The 15,810-nt window shown below is 40.4% G+C and overlaps 1 protein-coding gene across 1 annotated transcript in view; it reads left to right on the top strand.

Annotated features, from left to right (window-relative positions):
- The first annotated feature begins 13,229 nt into the window (after positions 1–13,229).
- The window catches only part of LOC124712366 (protein O-mannosyl-transferase TMTC2-like), a 124,185-nt gene continuing 121,604 nt past the window's right edge, over positions 13,230–15,810 (top strand). The window contains exon 1 of the mRNA XM_047242661.1: positions 13,230–13,354. The gene's annotated coding sequence lies outside the window, so the exon portion shown is untranslated. The remainder of the gene's footprint in view (positions 13,355–15,810) is intronic.

Raw genomic sequence — 15,810 nt, 5'->3', positions numbered from 1 at the left:
ATGTCCGCTTGAAACATGCCTACGTATCTCAGTGATGGCTACATCCTTATGCTCACGCAGCAGCTGTGCGCGTGCGGTTGACCGTGTGACTCGATCGCTGCACCATCCTTTAAGGCTTTACGATTCGTCTGTGCGTGCTCAAGGGAGCGACTAATTTTTTACCTGGTGAGTTGGCATCCTACGTGTAGCGGAACTAATAGAAGTAGCATGGAAAATAAGGTTAATTCGACCATAGACAAGAAATGTGAGGCGAGAACAACAAAACATTATGTCTTCTCCATTTTATATACATTTTATTATCATGGCAGTAGTGGGGAAAAAGTCATATGGAATTTAAAAATTTTCTGAGCTGTCCACACGAAATAGTATTGTTATTTTATATATCCGGTGTTAGGCAACTATTACGTGTTTAATTAACCTGTGTAAACATATGTACTTTTTAATAACCGATTTTGATTGCCTTGAGATCATCTTCAAATCACAAAAGAGATAATCCAGTGGTTGTGATAAGTATAAAATTTCTTTTATAGAATCTGAACCAATTCGTGGAAATATAATTATAAAATTCGTGGATCTGAATACCACTAAGGCTTCTTCATTTTTCTGCATGCTGTCTTGGTTTTGTTCACGCCCTCTGAGGCAAACTCTACATGTATGAGATTCAGCAAATTACTTTTATTATAACCTGAAGATGGTCCTTGATCGAAATTGGTTGTTAAAATGGAGAACAAGTGCGGCTCTACAATCATAGGAGGGATTTTTTAAAATTCTTTTTGAAGTGCAATGTGGGCGTATAGGACCGTATAGGACAGTATTAGCACGGCCTAGCAGAGAGTGCTACGTTAGCAGTTAATAGTGATCCATACCAATTGCTTGCATGAACATTGTATATAGCAAAGGACACTTACTTGCATGTCACCCATCGCTATCGACCACTTGCTGTAAATACAAGTTAAGTACTGAAACTTCCTGACAGATTAGAACTTTGTGCCGGACCGAGGCTCTAACTCTGGACCTTTGCCTTTCGCGGGCAAGTGCTCTACCAACTGAGCTACCCAAGCATCTTCACAGCTTCACGCTGCCAGTACCTCGTCTCCTACCTTCCAAACTTTACAGAAGCTCTCCTGCGAACCTCCGCAGGAGAGTGAAAATCTAATTCTGGAAGTTAAGTACTGTCATTCTCCTTATTTGTAATAAAAACTATAATCTGATTTTGCTTCAGTTGTTATATAGCATTCCGAGAACGCACTACTTAACCTAAATTATCCTAAGAACACAAACACACACACCCATGCCAGAGGGAGGACTCGAACCTCCGGCGGGACCAGCCGCACAGTCCATGACTGCAGCGCCCTAGACCGCTCGGCTAATCCCGCGCGGCGTAACATAATTGAGCGGAAAAATGTTCATATCTGTGTGATATCTTATCGGACTGCTCAACTCATCAGTCCATAAGCTTACACACTACTTAACCTAAATTATCTACATTTATGCTCCGCAAGCCACCCAACGGTGTGTGGCGGAGGGCACTTTACGTGTCACTGTCATTACCTCCCTTTTCTGTTCCAGTCGCGTATGGTTCGCGGGAAGAACGACTGTCTGAAAGCCTCCGTGCGCGCTCGAATCGCTCTAATTTTACATTCGTGATCTCCTCGGGAGGTATAAGTAGGGGGAAGCAATATATTCGATACCTCATACAGAAACGCACCCTCTCGAAACCTGGCGAGCAAGCTACACCACGATGCAGAGCGCCTCTCTTGCAGTCTGCCACTTGAGTTTGCTAAACATCTCCGTAACGCTATCACGGTTGCCAAATAACCCTGTGACGAAACGCGCCGCTCTTCTTTGGATCTTCTCTATCTCCTCCGTCAACCCAATCTGATACGGATCCCACACTGATGAGCAATACTCAACCATAGGTCGAACGAGTGTTTTGGAAGCCACCTCCTTTGTTGATGGACTACATTTTCTAAGGACTCTCCCAATGAATCTCAACCTGGTACCCGCCTTACCAACAATTAATTTTATATGGTCATTCCACTTCCAATCGCTCCGCACGCATACTCCCAGATATTTTACAGAAGTAACTGCTACCAGTGTTTGTTCCGCTATCATGCAATCATACAATAAAGGATCCTTCTTTCTATGTATTCGCAATACGTTACATTTGTCTATGTTAAGGTTCAGTTGCCACTCCCTGCACCAAGTGCCAATCCGCTGCAGATCTTCCTGCATTTCGCTACAATTTTCTAATGCTGCAACTTCTCTGTGTACTACAGCATCATCCGCGAAAAGCCGCATGGAACTTCCGACACTATCTACTAGGTCATTTATATATATTGTGAAAAGCAATGGTCCCATAACACTCCCCTGTGGAACGCCAGAGGTTACTTTAACGTCTGTAGACGTCTCTCCATTGATAACAACATGCTGTGTTCTGTTTGCTAAAAATTCTTCAGTCCAGCCACACAGCTGATCTGATATTCCGTAGGCTCTTACTTTGTTTATCAGGCGACAGTGTGGAACTGTGTCGAACGCCTTCCGGAAGTCAAGGAAAATAGCATCTACCTGGGAACCTGCATCTAATATTTTCTGGGTCTCATGAACAAATGAAGCGAGTTGGGTCTCACAGGATCGCTGTTTCCGGAATCCATGTTGATTTCTACAGAGTAGATTCTGGGTTTCCAAAAACGACATGATACTCGAGCAAAAAACATGTTCTAAAATTCTACAACAGATCGACGTCAGAGATATAGGTCTATAGTTTTGCGCGTCTGCTCGACGACCCTTCTTGAAGACTGGGACTACCTGTGCTCTTTTCCAATCATTTGGAACCTTCCGTTCCTCTAGAGACTTGCGGTACACGGCTGTTGGAACGGGGGCAAGGACAAACACACACACCCATGCCCGAGGGAGAACTCGAACCTCCGCCGGGACAAGACGCACAGTCCATGGCTGCAGCGCCACAGACCGCTCGGCTAGTCCCGCGCGGCTCATACTTGTGCGGAAGTATAATATTTCGACCAAGCTCATCAACAGCAGTTCCTTTGAAATTGGACAGACGGTGACCGGTAATGGAGGGTGAAAAACCGTTTGGGAGCTTGCAGTTGCGAACTGCTCTTGCGGAAGACAGTGAGGCGCTCTCTAAGACAGCGGTGTGTTTCGAAGTAACTTAGAACCGCCATCGGAGAAATGTCTTTTGTTATTCAGTGCCACGACCGTCAGTGGAGAAAATAGAGCCTGCTGCTGTGTACACAGATCTTGTTTCTCCTACGAATGCGATGCTGTGTTGCTTTGGTGGATGGCTATTTCTGACACAAGCTGCAGTTTTTTTTTTCTCCCGTGTAATGACAAAGATTTTAGGGGATTCCAGGAAAAAAATAAACTGCACATGGAAACCAGTGTCGAAAACTGTCATCCACTGAGGCAGCAGAGCATTGCACTCATAGGAGATTAGGCCTTTCCGCGCAGTAGCTGGTGCCATCTTCTCCACTGATCGTGGCAATCATTCGTGGTCACGGAATAACAAACAACACTGCGAAACGTTGCGTCTACTGCCCTCAGCGTACAAAGTCACATTTGTTACCAAGTTTGTCGCATCATTTCTGTGATTCTCTGTGTAACAAATCGTATATGAGGGGCCGTGAGAATGCCTGAAAATCTAGTAAAGCAGTTGCAATACAGGTTGTGCTGGGAAATAATTGTTAAGAAAAAATTTGATACGGTGCTGAGTTTCCAAGTTAATTAACTTTGAAGTTAGCTAGGCACGCCGTTGTCCATGAGAATTTAAGTGGCCAACCAGAGCCGATGTCACCAAATGTGTTTTTAGTTTCCTAAAAACGAACAAGAAAGCATTACAGATAAGGATATGCGGCGATAGTAAGGATCATCTACGCTGTGAGAAGAACGCATATCAATTGTATCTGGTGGTCCACCTGAATTTGCGTGCACAAGAGCTTCATCGGCTAAACTTCAATGCTAACTGACTCGAAAACAAAGCAATGTACCGATTTTTTTTCTTCAGAATTATTTTTCAGCACAACATACCCTACGACACCATTAAAAGCTATGCAGACTGTTTCTGACTACCCCGTGTACCTAAAGACACAGAGATTAATGTTAACTAAGCAGTGCGCTAGATGACGACCAGTTTGGCACGGGAGAGGCAATTCTGGCGATCCGGCTAATAATGAAAGCAAGGCTAAAGAAAAATAAAGAGACTTTCATAGGATCTGTCAACCTGGGAAAAGGATTCGATAATGTAAAATGGTGCAAGATGTTCGAAATTCTGAGAAAGGTAGGGGCATGCTTTAGGGAGAGACGGGTCATATACAGTATCTACAACAGCCAAGAGGGAATAATAAGAGTGGACGACCAAGAACGAAGTGCTCGTATTAAAACGGGTGTAACACGAGAGTGTAGCCTTTCGCCCCTACTGTTCACTCTGTACATCGAGGAAGAAATGGTGGAAATGAAAGAAAGGTTCACGAGTGAAATTAAAATTCTAGGTGAAAGGATATCAATGATAGGATTCGCCACTGACATTGCTATCCTGAGTGAAAGTTAAGAAGAAATACATGATCTTCTGAAAGGAATAAACAGTCTAATGAGTACAGAGCATGGATTCAGAGTAAATAGAAGCTAACGATAATAACGATAAACTCAACATTAGGATTGATGGTCACGAAGCATATGAAGTTAAGGAATTCTGCTACCTAGGCAGTAAAATAAGCAATGACGGATGGAGCAGGGAGGACATCAAAAGCAGACTAGCAATGGCAAAAACGGCATTCTTGGCCAAGAGAAGTCTACTAATATCAAATATCTACCTTAATTTGAGGAAGAAATTTCTGAGAATGTACGTCTGGATGATAATGAAACATCGACTGTGGGTAATCCGGAACAGAAGAGAACCGAAGCATTTGAGATGTGGTGCTACAGACGAATGTTGAAAATTAGGTGGACTGACAAGGTAAGGACTGAGGAGGTTCCACGCAGAATCGGAGAGGAAAGGAATATGTGGAAAACACTGAAAAGGCGAAGGGACAGGATGATAGGACATCTGTTAAGACATGAGGGAATGACTTCCATGGTACTAGAGGGAGCTGTAGAGGGCAAAAACTGTAGAGGAAGACAGAGATTGGAATGCGTCAAGCAAGTGCTACTCTGAGATGAAGAGGTTAGCACAGGAAAGGAATTCGTGGCGGGCCGCACAAACTAGCTAGTCAGAAGGCTGATGACAAAAAAACGCAATGCATAATGGCAGGAGAGAGATTATCTGATGGTGGGGTGGAGGAGGGGGGGGTATTGGGGTATGGTCGGACGTTATTTAACGAATGCCGATTCGCTTTATCTTAGAGCCGAGCGAGTAAAGATCGTCAGATCTTTGCAGCAATTTCTAGATGTAACTTGGGTGAAGCAGGACGTGCCTTGCTCTCCTTAAGTTCTGGGTGAACTAACCATTTAAACTATGCTTCAAAAAAAATTCCGCGCAATGATATAGCGGTAAATCTTTTTGTTTCTGAGTTTTAACTAAATAATCTGAACTGAGAGTAAGGGAGTAGGCAGTGGCTGCCTAAGCTTCAGTTCGGTGTCGGGGGCCCTACTTGGCACGCAGGTGGAACTTGTATCGCACTGGCATGGCTGGCCTATGGACCAGCCACGGTGAACACCGTTTGGCCTAAGGAATCGGAGCAAATGTAATCTGCGACCGAAAGCAAAGACATTCTGAAGAAAGCTCAAGAGTACTGACCGGGATCGGAGCGAATAGCTGGATGTGGTTTGCTGTCAAAATTCGGCGAATTGTATTATACGGCTAAGCCTTCTTGCAACTGATTGTCTACCTTTCTTGTTATGTGATGAACGTTTCGGTATTGTTTTACACCATATTGTGAATGTTTGTCTGTGTTGTCTGTATGGTGTTTTCCTTGGAGTCGATTTCGTCGGATGACTTTGTGCCTGTTGTGTTCGCCGTATTTCCTACACTTAGTAAAGTTGATTGGTGAGAGGCGAAAGAATGTATTGGCTACCACGTATTAGGCCCAGATAGGTTGACTGTATACTCATTTTCGCCTCTTTAAATGTTTTATTATTACTGTGGGATAAGAGTCCACTATACTGAACATTATTTTATTACATCACATGTCAAGACCATTTATAAAAACTGAGTGCTATTTCTAGGTTTCCATTACTGTTACTCATTATTGTATACCACGTATAGTTAATAAAATTAATTTGTATTTCTCCACACTCTCACAACCCACAACCAAACCACTCCCATAAAAAATACTGCACCACAACAATATGGTGAGTTTTGCAATACTGTAACCCTCTGACCAGAGTATCGCCGTCGTGAAATCTTGTTTGCTCTACCTATGTCCTCAATCATTTGGTCTCTAAAAGTCACACCTTATCAAAAATCCCCGGGTGCTGATTTACTGGCCTACAAGCTTCCATGTCTGCAACGACAACTTATCTCTGCGTTAGGGATGCCTGCTGTGCTTGTAACCGTCTTAATGGGAAATCGTCTTCCAGTAGCACGTCCACAAATCTAAGACGCGTATCTTGTCGATATAGGGAGATAAACACTGTCTGCTGCTTCAACCGGACGATGCCCCACATTAAGAGCAGGCCACACCAAGTCTCGGCGTTCCTAAGACCCCTACGTATCTACACAGACAATAATAGTTTGAAGCTGAGTGATTGTGCAGGATATGTTCTACAGTATGAACACACATATTAATTTTAAACTGCAGCTGGTGTCTAGAATAATTTCTACCTTAATCATAGACACAGGACTACAAATATTACGAGAGTGTTTGTTTGTGCAAAAACAATCTCAGAACAATTTAAACTTTTCTTGTAAAATAAAAAATCATTTGATTAATAAGTTAAGAGGAATAATTTTCTAATATGCATTTATATGGAGGGGTTTCTTGTTTTGGTGTGCGAAATACTTTCACCAAACATCTAACAGTATTTATGACACAAACCCAACACGAGAAGAGACTAAACAAACAGTTACTAGTGAAACTCACCTCTGAAGATATATATTAAAAATGTGAGAATATAGGCAATAGTGTTCAAAACACAGCTCTTGGAACAGGGGAACAAAATTTAAAACATATAATAGAAAGTGGTTAATACCATGGAATGAAGAATTGGAAAAAGTAATAAGACAGGATAAGAAAGCATATTTAAAACACCTACAAAGAAAAATGCCCGAATTTAGATCAGAATGTAATCGAAAATATCAGTTGCTAAATGAGACTGTAACAAAGCATAGAGAGAAAGTTGATTCATTAAAGAAATCAATCGTTTAAACAGGCAGGAAAATATACAGGGTGTTTCAAAAATGACCGGTATATTTGAAATTGCAATAAAAACTAAACGAGCAGCGATAGAAATACACCGTTTGTTGCAATATGCTTGGGACAACAGTACATTTTCAGGCGGACAAACTTTCGAAATTACAGTAGTTACAATTTTCAACAACAGATGGCGCTGCAAGTGATGTGAAAGATATAGAAGACAACGCAGTCTGTGGGTGCGCCATTCTGTACGTCGTCTTTCTGCTGTAAGCGTGTGCTGTTCACAACGTGCAAGTGTGCTGTAGACAACATGGTTTATTCCTTAGAACAGAGGATTTTTCTGGTGTTGGAATTCCACCGCCTAGAACACAGTGTTGTTGCAACAAGACGAAGTTTTCAACGGAGGTTTAATGTAACCAAAGGACCGAAAAGCGATACAATAAAGGATCTGTTTGAAAAATTTCAACGGACTGGGAACATGATGGATGAACGTGCTGGAAAGGTAGGGCGACCGCGTACTGCAACCACAGAGGGCAACGCGCAGCTAGTGCAGCAGGTGATCCAACAGCGGCCTCGGGTTTCCGTTCGCCGTGTTGCAGCTGCGGTCCACATGACGCCAACGTACAGGTATCGTCTCATGCGCCAGAGTTTACACATCTATCCATACAAAATTCAAACGCGGCAACCCCTCAGCGCCGCTACCATTGCTGCACGAGAGACATTCGCTAACGATATAGTGCACAGGATTTATGACGACGATATGTATGTGGGCAGCATTTGGTTTACTGACGAAGCTTATTTTTACCTGGACGGCTTCGTCAATAAACAGAACTGGCGCATATGGGGAACCGAAAAGCCCCATGTTGCAGTCCCATCGTCCCTGCATCCTCAAAAAGTACTGGTCTGGGCCGCCATTTCTTCCAAAGGAATCATTGGCCCATTTTTCAGATCCGAAACGATTACTGCATCTCGCTATCTGGACATTCTTCGTGAATTTGTGGCGGTACAAACTGCCTTAGACGACACTGCGAACACCTCGTGGTTTATGCAAGATGGCGCCCGGCCACGTCGCACGGCCGACGTCTTTAATTTCCTGAATGAATATTTCGATGATCGTGTGATTGCTTTGGGCTATCCGAAACATACAGGAGGCGGCGTGGATTGGCCTCCCTATTCGCCAGACATGAACCCCTGTGGCTTCTTTCTGTGGGGACACGTGAAAGACCAGGTGTACAGCCAGAATCCAGAAACAATTGAACAGCTGAAGCAGTACATCTCATCTGCATGTGAAGCCATTCCGCCAGACACGTTGTCAAAGGTTTCGGGTAATTTCATTCAGAGACTACGCCATATTATTGCTATGCGTGGTGGATATGTGGAAAATATCGTACTATAGAGTTTCCCAGACCGCAGCGCCATCTGTTGTTGACAATTGTAACTACTGTAATTTCGAAAGTTTGTCTGCCTGAAAATGTACTGTTGTCCCAAGCATATTGCAACAAACGGTGTATTTCTATCGCTGCTCGTTTAGTTTGTATTGCCATTTCAAATATACCGGTCATTTTTGAAACACCCTGTACATTAAAGATTAACATAATCAGCTAAAAATAACTGGAAGAACATTATAAAAATTTGTTGCATGCACGAAACTTAATGGAAAAGCAGAAATGGATAAAAGTGGGAAAGCGTTAAATGTAATTGTATTAGTAGCATTAAAAGAAGCTTTAGATACAGCGGATAACAGAAAGGCAGCTGGTATAGTTGGGCTTAACAGTGAGTTATTAAAATAAAGCAAAATTCCTAAATTTATGGTATGAAAAAGCGAGGGTACCAGAAACCTGAGTAACAGATACTGTTACTGAATTTTTAAGAAAGGGGATCGAAAAGACTAAGCATCATAGGAGAAAAAGTGTGCATATAAAATATATGCAAATTTTAACTCTTAGGGTAAGACTAACAGCCGAAAAACTTGTAGCTGGAGACCACAGTGGATTTAGATTCTGATAAACAACAATTGATTATAATATGTTTATTTTTAAATAGTGCTAAATCAAATAAGAGAATTTAACAACGAGACGCACTAGCCTTTATTGACTATGTCAGTACCTTTCAAATCGAACAGAAGGAAACTCTGGTTAACATTGCTGGAAAATGGAATTCCGTGACACTAGATATATTCTATAAAAAGCATGTACAATGAAAGTAAATGTTCAATAAAAACAACAGTAAGTATGATGGGAATTATAACTGATGAGTTGCAGAAGATTGCAGTCTTTCTCGATTTATATTAAATTTATATATAAATGACAAGATTAAAAATGGACTGAGGAAACCAAAAGCCACAAGGCAATAAGCACCAGTGCATAAGACATTGATCTACTCTTAGTGCCAGACTATGACATATTTACTGAAGCACCAGCAATGATTAGCATCATTCCTGTGTGCACTCATTATCCTTGTACATATTTCTTTCCAACCAGATCTTCGTCATTTTCCAGTATTTGTAGCTGGTGGAGTCTCCTTAAACTACATTTAACAGAAATCACTATATTTGAAAATTTCTATTTAGAGCACATATAAATTCTTTTTATAACTGCCATTATCATTATTCTTATTAATATTATTATTATAAGTAGTAGTAGTAGTAGTATAATTATTGCAATTATCAATATTAGTGGCAGCATCTGTGGTAGTACAAGTACTGACAGTACTGACTTTATTCGTTCTAATAAAATTACTATCGCACTAGAATAATTTTGGACTGCACTATCGGATGGGCTCATAAAATTCCACTTGAGCTTGATCTCCTGCGATATATGTTAAGGGCAGATACTGAATCACTTGAAAATGGCATAAAACGCTGAAAACAGGGTCGTAGTTAAATTAGTACAGTCGAATGGCAGCGTGTTCATTTAAAAATTATTGTATGATTGTTGCTCAACAACATCAAAATCTGTTTCTCGCATTATTTTTTGCTTACCTAATTTGCTTTTGCGAAATACACAAGATTTATTTTTTTAGTAAACATCTTTTCGCCAACAAAGTCTTATGATGATTGGTCTCTGTAAATCCCTATAATGGACACTTCACGCCTATGGCCAACACAGTCCCACAGTGAGAAGAAAACGCGCTCAGAAGGTCTTAACATGCCTGAAAGGAACTTAAAATCACTGAGAAAAATTATGTAAGACATAAAAGGCAGCAAATTTGGTAAGATGTTTCTAATAATATGCAAATTATAAACCTGGAATTTTCAGTGATCTGCGATCAATGAGCGAAATGTCCAGAAAAAAACGTAAAGCAAACGATTTTGTGTTAACCTTGTACAATGTATAGTTACTATTTGATTATATATGGTAAAGTTTATAACTGTATATAAGTAAATAAATAAACAGTCAAAACTGTACTGAAATATAGAATTGGTTTTGCGTAAGCAGCACAAAGAGAAAAGAAGGGAAGGGTACCTGAAAATACTCCTGTTGCGGGGAAGGGGGGGGGGGGGGGGGGAAGGCGAATATGCTCCTCTTTAGAAGACCCTGACAGAAACGTGGGAACCAATGCCTCGATCCTCATTCCGCCTTAGTCACCAGAAAATTTGCCATGCGAACGTATTCGCAGCTTTTTTATGCTAAAGAGAGTGGCTAAGAGACAGCGATGGTGGAAGAAGAGAAGACTGTGGCAGTGGGAGAAAATGGGAGAGGTGATAGTGACAACGAGAGAAAAAGTGGCAGTGAAAGAGAAAGAGAGATGGATGAAGACGCAGTGGGAGCCAAAAAGAGAGGGGTTATTGATGGTCAGTGAGAGACAGTGGCAGTAAAGGAGAAAGAGAGAGGAATGGAGATAGAAGCAGTGGGAGTAAAAAAGATAGGAAACAGTGAAAATGAAGAAAACAGCTGAATTGAGACCATATATAATGTTGCGGAGTGGGATGGGTGTGGCGGTCTGAACCCTCGCAGACTGAACACGTAGGTATAGTGGTGGACGCATTCTGAACAAAAATTTTAAATACATAGGTGTTTGGGGAAAATAATTTCGACCCCCCCGGATTTTTGAGCAGCCGAGGTATGTTGGAGACAGTGGCGGGGGAAAAAAAGACAAAGGGAGACTGTGTAAGTCAGAGAGGAGGCAATGGCAATGCGACATACTCGAAATCAACAGAAGGAACAGGAGATAGTAGAAGGGAGACATATACTTGTGTAACCAGTGGCAGTGAGAAGACTAGCCGAGTATGAATGCTTAACTATAAAGAGTAACTGAGTAAGGGAGCGCGAATGTGTTCACATGTCAAAATTTTTGGAGAGAAAAGCGTAATGAGGATTCAGGCAGCCGATTCCTCACCTTTTTGTCAGTCTTGTAATGAGGAGCATATTCTTCCTTTCTCTGCTCCGACAGGAGCATTTTTGCCCTAGTGTAAGTTATTAATGATGGTAGTCTCTTTGGGTTACGTCTTACTTTACAACAGGTGTTTAACCTGCTCGAGATGTGATTTATAATGCGGCGATTATATCACTAATGACAGCTGTCACTGTTGTCATTTCCATTGTTGTAAGGTCAAGCTAAGCTCAAAAGGGTTACCATTATTTATGTTTTATTTCAGTGTCGTGATATGATATCAGTTACTTGTGCTCGATAAGCGTGTAAACGTCGAAACTGCTCTGGCAGAAATTAAAGCCTTAAAATAATATCCTTCTCAGACTAGGACAAGTGTTACGGGCGCTTGACCATCGTTTCGTAATAAATGAGAAGCGACACACAGACAAATAAAGGAGACAATGGCATTCAGCTATCGAAAATAAGACAAGAAAAATGTTTTTATACATATTTCTTATTTTCTTAAAACAAGACTGATTGAGATATCATATTATTATTTGTTATACTTGTACGCAGATCGATATTTCGCATCACATTTAACACACTATATATCTAAAATCATTGAGGGCTGTAACGAACATACATAAGTTTTCTTTCGTTTAATTTGTCTTAGACAAATATTATTCTGATGAGTGCCAAGATACCCAAAATAGCTACTTTTACTTAAGTATGAACGTTCCTGTGAACAGAGGATGTAAGAGAAGATAAAAATGTACCACCTTACTTTATATTTAACACATCAGAATGGGACGTATCTAGAAATGTGACAGGGAACTTTACTAATGGCGAGCCATTGTATGTAATCATGAACGAATTTTCAAACATTAAGCTATTCCTGGTTTACGCGAAATATTCTACAAAAAGTACAAAATAACAGGCACCGAGTGATTTTAACAATTAGAGAAATCGAACGAGTTGCTGTGTCAGCTGTGACATTGCGCATTAAAACCGATTTCTGATTCACCCAGATCAACAATAATTCGTTCCGAAAAAATGACACACTCTTAATAAAGATAACTTCGGGAACTAGCTCCTCTAACACCAATAAAAAATGAAATCCTTAATTTAAGATCTGAACACTGCATTCGCTGAGATATTGAAAACCGGAGTATATTTCTGTCATATACTTGCTAAGTGATGTATGCGTTTATGTCTTTAATGAACATTAATAGTCTTGTAGATGTCCGAAAAGAAAAGAAATTACTGGTTACGGTTTAGAAAAGAGCTCGCATAAATTGCCATGTGTCCAATAAATCCGTTTCTGGAATAAAAATCGTGTATATCAGTCACACGTAACGGACAGCAGTGTTACATGCTCCCACCTCGGCAGCGGGGACGCAACTGAGAGACAACTGCGCGGTATGAAGGTAGCGGCGCAAGTGCGCAGGCGCGTGAGCGTGGCGGATGAACAGTAGAAAGCGAGTGACGCTGCATTCCGGCCGTATACCCCAGCACGGGGTGGGCCCAGCGCATGCGCTGTGGTATGCAGGAGTCCTCGTATATAGCGCGACGTAGCGCGGGTAGCCTACGTCAGAGTGAGCAGGGGAGCGGCGCCGCGAACGTCGGAGGCAGCAACGACGCGTCGCGACGCTTTCGACGCACGACACGTGGACACATCCTGCAAAAGCTGCTTCTGGTCGCCGCGGAACTGTCAGCGAGCTTCTCTTGTACAGGTATGTGATTCTTGCAAACGGTTTCAGTTTTTGTTTTGAGTTAGTCATATGCTGTTCTTCTTTTCGTCTACCTTGATGTGTATACAGTAAATTTTAATTAGTGCACGCTGTTTTGATATATTAATGCTTCTTGTTATGTATTTGCAAAGAAGGAAATAAAAGTATTGTACTTAGAATTTGTCTAGCCATTCTTCGACATTTTTAGACTATTTAGATGCAGCACCTGTTGCATGTCATTCAATGTCTCCATCAGAAGCGACATATGTTTTGTTTACAATATGTGTGTGTTATTTTCAAACACGGAAACATGTTCATATCTGCTGTTTGTGAAGAATCTAGTGACTTTAATTAAAGCTAGTTTTTTGTTTAGTTAACGATCCCAATAGACATTTCCAGTTAAGCTAGAGTTATGTTTTGCGAAACCATAATTTTCAGTTTCTAACATACTGAAATTATAATAACTTCCATTAGAAGACAGTTTCTGCAGCCGGCTGACGCATAGTTATATTTATGGACAGCACTATAGACAGTAACCAAAACAGTATACTAGGCTACCAGACTGAATTCAAGAACAAGAACCTATGCAGTACAATACGTTTACAAACGCTTTTAGAAATGTATAAACATACCTAGAAAGTAGATTATCAAACATAATTTTCTGTGAAATCCTTGTTTCCAGTGTTTACTACTACAGTTTGTGAAACGTTTCCGGTCGTTTTTGTCATTCTCAATAAATGTGTGTCGAAATTCTGCACTTTGACATACAGTATTAAGAGTAAAAATTAGTGAAACATATCTGCCACAGAGAATTGCTTAAACATACAGGCATATTCACAACTATTTTGTGATACATTTACTCTTTCATAGATATCATCGTTAATTGTTGGCCAACAGCGCTCATACATACATCATAAGCATAAAACTGGTCTCCAGCATCCGATTCAAAACATACGGCGAACTGTGCCGCCATAGATATAAATATTTCATTGTGATAAAGGTAAGTTAAATCTGTTGATATACAAAAGGACAATAGCAAATATCAAATGAAGTCGTTTTTACTTGATTACTGCGTATAACAGTGTTTGATCATACAGTCTCTGTGTGTGTGTGTGTGTGTGTGTGTGTGTGTGTGTGTGTGTGTGTGTAAGTGTCTATGTACGTTTGTTTCAAAATATCATTTTAAAAACGTCACGCATTAGGTAAACACATTTTAAACTATGTAATGTAAATGGTCGATGAGTGGCAATATTAACTATGAAAAAAAAAACAATTATTTTTTGGCACATGAAAATAAGTTAATATTTACTCTGTAGTATGTGTACACATACATGCACACACACACAGTCATGTACATTACCCTCCCACAACACACACACACCCTTAGAAATAAGAGAAGCTATTTGAAGTGCACATGAAATTTATTGTTTGTGTAACTTCAGCGTTTGTTTCGTATATAGTGCTGATATCATAATATAAATAATATACTGAAACCATATACGATTAAATATCGACATAAAACGATCTGTCATTAATAAAACCCTCTGTCATTAATGAAACAATCTGCCATTAATACATAGACACAGATAACGGTCTTCTGACATTTTCTGGTAATATATAAAATGAGCATAGTCCGTAGAAGCATATGTGCCAACAACTTAAGGTTATAATGAATCCAGTAAGAACTCAAAGCTGTTTCGAGAGTGAAAATTGTGAGAATTTCTTTTTCACTCTCCACAGCCAAGCAAAAATTCACGTTTTAGCTGGTACCTTGTGTAATAGACAAGATGTAACAAAAATACATTATCCTTGGACAAACTTTTAGAGCAGTTCCCCCACTCCTAAATGCAATTATTTTCTGTGTTAGCACCTCTTCATAAATGTCTCGTTTACCAGTTATTACTGAAAAATTTATACTATTTCGCTTTTCACATGGCACTTAGCTATTTATAAGTTGTTCACTACATCATCAGATCACAGAAACTCATAGCAACTGTTCAAAATATTGTGCTTTTGTTTCTAAATATGTGTCAACTCGTCTCGTCAAAGATTGTGATACCCTAAAAATTACCAGAAAACTCCGCATGGGTTTTCCACAATTCCGTGCCCACTGATACAGTGTATTCACAATGTCCATTCGAAAAATTATGTCTCCTATGATTCCTATGAAACCAAAGAATTGAGATTGGGCAAGAGTACAGGCCATATATTCGTTTTGGCATTTATCGGTCAGTGCTTCTCGACGATTACGACTATAGTTCATGGTGCATATGAATCATATGTCACATGATCTCTCTCATTTGTAGGGACACGTGAACGAGAACACTTGATAAAGTAAGTTACACAAAATTATGACAGGGCAAGTAACTCTTATTGAATGCTACTCTATACTTCAAAATTATCCTGATATGTGACAATATATGGGGAGGCATATACAGTCTGGAAAACTTGTAAGGGTG

Source organism: Schistocerca piceifrons, chromosome 8, assembly GCF_021461385.2.
Source record: "Schistocerca piceifrons isolate TAMUIC-IGC-003096 chromosome 8, iqSchPice1.1, whole genome shotgun sequence".
NCBI classification, from domain to species: domain Eukaryota; kingdom Metazoa; phylum Arthropoda; class Insecta; order Orthoptera; family Acrididae; genus Schistocerca; species Schistocerca piceifrons.
The sequence above is the reverse complement of the archived record's forward strand: the minus strand, read 5'-3'. Positions and strand labels throughout refer to the sequence as shown.